Source organism: Entelurus aequoreus, linkage group LG01, assembly GCF_033978785.1.
Source record: "Entelurus aequoreus isolate RoL-2023_Sb linkage group LG01, RoL_Eaeq_v1.1, whole genome shotgun sequence".
Lineage (NCBI taxonomy): Eukaryota > Metazoa > Chordata > Actinopteri > Syngnathiformes > Syngnathidae > Entelurus > Entelurus aequoreus.
Genome location: NC_084731.1, coordinates 90,272,124 through 90,279,623, shown reverse-complemented (window position 1 = coordinate 90,279,623; position 7,500 = coordinate 90,272,124). Strand labels below are relative to the sequence as shown.

At 38.5% G+C, this 7,500-nt stretch overlaps 1 protein-coding gene across 5 annotated transcripts in view; it reads right to left on the bottom strand.

Moving 5' to 3' along the window:
- Nucleotides 1-7,500, bottom strand: part of LOC133658928 (protein FAM184A-like) — a 141,216-nt gene that overhangs the window by 6,401 nt on the left and 127,315 nt on the right. The window contains exons 25-26 of one of the 5 annotated variants that reach the window (XM_062061491.1): nt 7,266-7,353; nt 3,442-3,613 (exon numbers count right to left, since the gene is read on the bottom strand). The exons of 3 other annotated variants lie outside the window; for them this stretch is intronic. The gene's annotated coding sequence lies outside the window, so the exon portion shown is untranslated. Of the gene's footprint in view, nt 1-3,441; nt 3,614-7,265; nt 7,354-7,500 lie in introns of those variants that run through there. One more of the 5 variants, XM_062061499.1, reaches the window with a different exon arrangement.

Below are 7,500 nucleotides of genomic sequence, written 5' to 3'. Positions count from 1 at the left end.
AGGCTAGGATAGGACTTTATTGTCATTGCACAAGTACAACGAAACTATGTTTTCAGCACAAACCCGTTCAAGATTAGACAAACAAACATTGTACAGGGTTACAGAACAGGAACGCTGATGGGTCGCCAAAGGCGCTCCGTAAAAGATAAGAAAAAGGTAAAACGCTGGGGACGAAGATGAGTGAAAAAATACAATCTAGACTGGGCTCCTAAGGGGGCCTAGTTTGGAGTGGGGAAAAAACCTCCATGCAATGCACACATAAACTTGTTACATTTAATCACGACAACTCGCAACAGAAGGGCGGGGAGTTGGGACCCTGGAGGTCGACTGCTGCTATGAAGCGCTGCCAGCCGTCCATCACCCGAGGGGAAACAAACGGTGGTGAAGGCGTGGGGTGGGGAGGGGGGTGTGTGTGTATGTGCCCATTGTCTTGGGTGTGATGATGTAATGTTTATAGGCTGGGGCTGTTCTGCATGCAAGCAAAAGTTCGACTCCAGGTGTCATTGAGGAGGTAGGGAGGTCAAAAGCGTCCATCATTGAGGTGTCCTCGGGGGTGTTTTCAGAGCAGCCTGTTCCTGTTGTTCACAGCGTCAAGGCCATTCGAGGGAGTCAAATCGTAGATTAGGATGTTTGTTTTCCGCGAGCAGACATTACAATGACATGTCTGTTCTATTCGTCCATGCTGGCCCTCATATTACATTTTTCCTTTTCAGCAAGCTTCTCCATGATGTGATCCATCTTGCGATTCAGTTCAGAAATCACCACAGTCTGTGATCCCACAGCCCGGCCCAAACCTTCCATTGCGACGAACAGCCTTTGGGCTCCTTGAGTGGCTGCCATCGTCTTACGAATTTGACGATACACCAGAGCAATGCCCAGCCCAATCAGTAGGTGCCCTGCGATCACGGTTCCAAATAGGTAGATGTCTTCCACGTCCTCGATGGGAAGGACTGAGAGGCACATGATTCTCCATTTATCCCAGGAATCTCTCACGTACCCCGCAGCAATGGTTCCATCAGGGCAGCCAGGCTCCCCCGAAACTCTTTTCCTCGTCGAAAAGATTTTGTCAATTGCGTCGAGAGTCCAGCTGATCATTTCCATGTCTGATGTTTAGATTTGGATCAGTCTTTTCATATAAAGCCATAAAGGAATGGAACGACCTCACAACAAACTTGAAAAGTCTGACAGATTACTCTTCATTCACGATTGAAGTTAAAAAGTGGGTTTGGAACAATTAAAGTTGCTCACACGGTCACTGAGGTGGGCACTATATTTGACATGTCAACTTAATGTGTATTATATTTATGCATGAGAACATTTTGTGGTAAGCTGTGAGGTGCGTCTGTTAAAATCTTGGTTGTTTTTAAAAATAAATGACAGATGTGAACAAGAGCATGTATAGTCAGTGTGTGATGATGTAAAGGAGGAGTGGTTGTAATGTATATTAAGTATGTGTCAATGACTTTTCTGAATTTGATTACATGCTATAGCATATTTTTATTGTTATCATTATATTGCATGTTTTTTTGTATCTCTTTAATTTAGGTAGCATGGGACTGCAGATGGAAATGAGCTATTTAGCTATAATCTGGTGCAGAACATATCTGTCTTTGAGTTTGATGTTTCTGTGCATTGTCCCTTTCAAATAAAGACTAAACTAAACGAAAATTACTACTGAGCTACAAAAAAGGCCAGTTTACTGTACATAATGGGCCTGATCTACTAAGATCCAATCCCCAAGACATAAATAGAGCAAAATATAAAAATTGCACATACTATTAGTGGGTGTGTTATCTAAAAATGGTGCAAACCGCCCCATTTAAATGAGGTTTTTTGCATGTACGGCTGTCATTACGTGCCCATGGAAACACTCCTTTCCCCCCCACATTCATGTCATCTTGCTCTGTTGAACAAGCACACATCTATAATCTGTAACACCTTTTCTGCAATAAATAAATGCAATCTAGTCAGCAGACTATTTTTTAGCATGCTGACGATGCATTCTGCGGGGAGGCAGGGAACCAGCACAAAGCCACAGCCCATTCATGCGTCTAGAACAGGGGTGTCCAAAGTGCGGCCCGCAGGTCATTTTTTAACGGCCCCACGGCACATTTTATAAATACGATTGAAAAAAAAACAAACCATTAAAAGTGGTATTTAAAGAGCAAACAGGTGAAATGTAACAAGAAAATGTAGCAATGTTTACTCTAATCACACAAAGCTGCCATGCAGGCTGTTTCTTTCTTTAAAAAATAATAATGAATCAAAATCAATGTCATTATGAATTATTGACCTATTCAAGGCTCCAATTACGTCACGTTAAATATTTTGAGATATTTTTTGGGGAAAATGTTGCATATTTTGTGTTTGCCATGTAAAAAAATGAGTTGTTTTTTTTTAAAGAAGGGCCTAAAACGAACAAACAAAAAATAAAAACAACAATAAAACTTATAATTGACAGATAAATCTGAAGTTGATCTCGAGATTATTGTGTTAAAAGTAAACAGTAAAAAAAAAAAAAAAAGATAATTAATTTTTTAACACTTTAATGAGTAGGACCCTTTTGGATCCCCTACAATTTTAGTGTGATTAGTTTTTAAGTGTCATTGCTCAAAAAATAATAATGAATTAAAATTAATGGTGTTATGAGTTATTGACCTTTTTAAGGCTCCAATTATTATATAGTCTCAAATATCCCACTTAAAAAAATTATTGGGTGAAAGTATTGCATATTTTGTGTTTTTTTCTTAAAAAAAAAAGGGTTTTCTTTGCCAAAAAGAGCATACAATTTAAATCTTTAAAACATTTTATATTGACAGACAGACCTAATGTTGATCTAGAGATTTAAAAACTTGAATAATAACACAAATAACAATACTGAATAATGACACATTTTTTATATTTTTTGGACCAAAACCCTTTGGGGTCCCCGGGATCAAGCCTGAGTGGAAGCCTAAATGTATATTTTTTATACATATATTGTATTGGTTTTTAAAATAAAAAATATCAAAATGGCCCACGCTAGCTTTGATTTTTCAATGTGCGGCCCTCAGTGGAAATAGTTTGGACACCCCTGGTCTAGAATGATCCAAACGCAAAAGAATGCATTTTGCAAGATGTTTTTTCATATGCTGTAGAAAATATAATACAATAATATTTTTCCTAAATGAAAAAACGAACGCCATTAAAAAAGAAAACAAACAGACACCAAAACACATCGATTTGATTTGGTTTTAATCAGCGCCATTAATCGGACCTATTATGCAAAACAAACTTTCCTTACCAATTGATACCTGTTTTTGTGTATTTGGGATCTGCATGAGGCCCGAAAACTATGGAGGCATACCGGAGATATTTATAAAACAACCTTGCCTTCCTTCATTCTTTCGGGGAAACGCGCCGTTTGGCAAAGCATCCTCCGCTGTTGCCATTTCTAATACAAAGTAGCGAATAGTTCGGACTTATAGCTGTCAGTAGACTCGCTATGGAAGTGCTAAAACCTACAACAGTGGCTGAGAGGGAGAAGACGCAGTCAAAGTGGAGGCATGTAAATAAGACCGCCCACAAACTGGTGCATCCTGAAGAGACGGTCAGAAAGCAGCTTGAAGACGGTCTGTAAAACATCATCTATGCAACATTTAGACCAAAGAACCGGACTAGAAGAAGCTACTTTTTTCCTTTTTAAAAAAATAAATAATTTATTAATCAATCCAACAAAACAATACACAACAATACCATAATAATGCAATCCAATTCCAAACCCGACCCAGCAACATTCAGAATAGCAATAAACAGAGCAATTGAGAGGAGACATAAACATGACTCAGAACAATCTAAAAGTAGTGAAACAAAAATGAATATTATCAACAACAGTATCAATATTAGTAACAATTTCAACATAGCAGTGATTAAAAATCCCTCATTGACATTATCATTACAGACATTAATAAAAAATAAAAATAAAATGAACAATAGTGTCACAGTGGCTTACACTTGCATCGCATCTCATAAACTTGACAACACATTGTGTCCAATATTTTCCATAAAGATAAAATAAGTCATATTTTTGGTTCATTTAATAGTTAAAACAAATTTAAATAATGGATCCCATATTCCAAAATATGACTCACATTATTATCTAAACTAAATGCAGTTTTTTCTACTGATATCATCTCCATAGCTTGAGTATACCAGTCAGAATGTGTTGGACTATCAACATCTATCCATTTTTTAAATATTACCCTTTTTGTTACTATGCATATTGAAAGAAATGCATTTTTACTCTTTGATGACACGTTACTAAATTGATACTTATTTTTTCCTACACTTTGAACCCTGCGGCTTATAAGACGAAGCAGCTAATTTGTGGATTTTTCTTCTTTTTTAAAAAGCAGCAACACTGAGAGGGTGTTTTATTGTTTGTGCTGTGGTGCCATCTTATGGACAAATTCGCTCATTGCAGGTCCTTCCATTTACTCGTAGTGCTTGTTTTTATTTCAACCGGAGTGCCGTTCAGTCTTTAGCCAATCATTGCGTTTTTACTCGTATTGGATTTTTCATTCATAACTTTAGGCAACATTTGTAAGTTTTACAATATAACAATAACTGTTTATACTTACTAAAACCTCTCCATGTGTGATGCATACTTGCCAACCCTCCCGATTTTCCCGGGAGACTCCCGAATTTCAGTGCCCCTCCCGAAAATCTCCCGGGGCAACCATTCTCCCAATTTCTAGTTCAAAAATAATCGGGGCATGCCTTAAAGGTACTGCCTTTAGCGTCTTCTACAAACTGTCGTCACGTCCGCTTTTCTTCCATACAAACAGTCGCATTATGTATGCGGCTTTTACACACACACAAGTGAATGCAAGACATACTTGGTCAACAGCCATACAGGTCACACCGAGGGAGCCCGTATAAACAGCTTTAACACTGTTACAAATATGCGCCAAACTGTGAACCCACACCAAACAAGAATGGCAAACACATTTCGGGAGAACATCCGCACCGTAACACAACATAAACACAACAGAACAAATACCCAGAGCCCCTTGCAGCACTAACTCTTCCGGGACGCTACAATATACACCCCCCGGCTACCACCAAACCCCGCCCCCCCCACATCTCCCGAATTCGGAGGTCTCAAGGTTGGCAAGTATGGTGTGATGTCCATAGGAGTGTTTTCATGCATATTTGTACATGCGATTGTAATGTAGCATCGTTACCATTAGCTAATATGCTAGCACGTCTACGAGTTAGTATTATTAACTTACAAAAGGCATTCTTTTTGTATTTTTTCAGTTTAGAAAATTCCTCAATAAATTCACCTATACGTCACCGCGTTCAAATTCAAAGTGTTTACTGTCACGTGCGGGCTCCGGACAGGACGTGCAGGTAGGAACATGATTTATTCTCAAAAACTCGAACAAGCGCCAAAACAGAAAACAAGCCGACGGAACAACGTGCCGATCGCACTCGAAGCTAAGGCTACCACTCAGCATAGGCAAAAGACAAGGAATACTCACGTAACTTGATGCATGAAGCAAACAACGAAGCCAGGCCGACTGACCGGCAAAGGCAGGCTTAAATAGTCCCTCTGATTGGTGCTCGGAAAACAGGTGAGCGTCCCGGAGCACCAATCAGAGACAGGTGGAAACAATAAGCACCCCTGGTAACTAAAAACAAACTAGGAACTAAGGGAGTCCAAAACTAACAGAATATAACAAAAACATGATCCGGGCCACGGATCATGACGTTTACTGAGTACAAAGAAGAAGGCAAACCTCTTGAATCTTACTCAAAAATGAGATAATCACTTTTATCTCATCATGTGAATCATTATTTACTTAAGTATTTATTTATGAGAACTTTGTTTACTTATATATTCAATATATATGCACTTACTCTATCTCTTTATTTATGTTCCAGGGGGTGGAACAAGGGGAATGGGTCAAATGCAGAGGGTAATTTCACCACACCTAGTGTGTGTGTGTGACTATCAGTGGTACTTTATTTATTCACTGTTGTGCAACAGATTGAGTACAAACAAATGTGTTAGAAATCGCTATGGAACAAAAAGGGGTCGGCTTTATTAAGCTCTGCTTTTTCCTACCCCTTTTCGGACAAGTGTAAAAGGCCAGTGTGGCCGGGGCCCGAGTGTACGTTGGTAAACCTCACTCCCTGACAACCTTAAGAGCAGTGCTGGTTACCAGGTCCATAGCTCTGGCTTTTTAGCTCTTTAACTAGCACGCTCGTCTCTCATGCGGACGAACAGAAATTAGGAACTGAACCAGGCGGATTGCACATTCTTCGAAAAAAAAAACTAACACCATAACCGTAATAAGCGAGTCGTTCCGCACATACAACTTCTATTGTTTCATTTCCTGTTCATGGTTAGTTTCTGTTTTGAAAGCATAATTCTTTGAATAAATCGTCTTAATCCCACTTTTAAATTTGAATTAATTACAGGTTATTAATAATAAATCAATAAATAATGCACATTTCAAATTAGCTTAAAAAAAAGCACAATATTAGGACAAAAATGCAATTTCAATTGTGACGTCATACAGGAACATGTTTTTATACAATATGCGTTACTTAAATGCACTACATTTTATACATGTTATAGACACAATGTAATATATCTGTATATATATAATATACTGTACACATATTATGTATGTATTCGTATATATGTTATATTTTATATCGCTATATTTAGTCTATTTATGCATTGTCCTTTCCAACCTTACACTTTCCATCATAGTAACTGAGCTACTGTGTTGAACAATTTCCCTTGTGGATCATTAAAGTTTGTCTAAGTCTAAATTTATTCCATCAAAACTTGGTAACAGTTTTATAGAAAGTCCCATCTGGTTTTACTTTGAAGTTTAATTTGCCAGCAAGCACAAGAGTTAGAGTCCGGCGTATGAATTGACCTGATCATTGATCGCATTACAGCCTGCGTCACCTTTCAGGTCAGGAAAAAGGTAAAAGAGCATGAAGGGTCAAAATAAAGTCTGTGATTAATCTGCGTATATACAGGATCAATGCATTATTTTTTGGGTGATTAATCACATGAGTTAACTCGTTATTTCTGACAGCCCGAGTCTGGAGTTAACCTCTTCAAAGCAAGTCCCGGGAGGAAAATAAGTCAATATCTTGGGTTGAATGTTAAGTCTTAGAGTGATCATTTCTATAAACGTGTATTTAAACAGAATCCCATCGACTTCAGCAAAAAAAAAAAAAAAAAACGTTAGCTGTACCTGAGGACGTAGGGATGCAGTTGCCGAGCAGGAAAAAGACAACCATGAAGGTGGCAGCCATCCGCTCCATCATCTTCTTCATAGCTGACTGAAAATGAAACAATTGCTTAGTTGCCATTGAAACAAGGTTACTTCCTGTCGACGAGAGCAGGTTTACGTGGTCTAGTGCAGGAAGTGATCTAGGAGGCCCCTCTGACGTGTGACAAATGTCACATTGAGGAGTAGCATAGTTTTC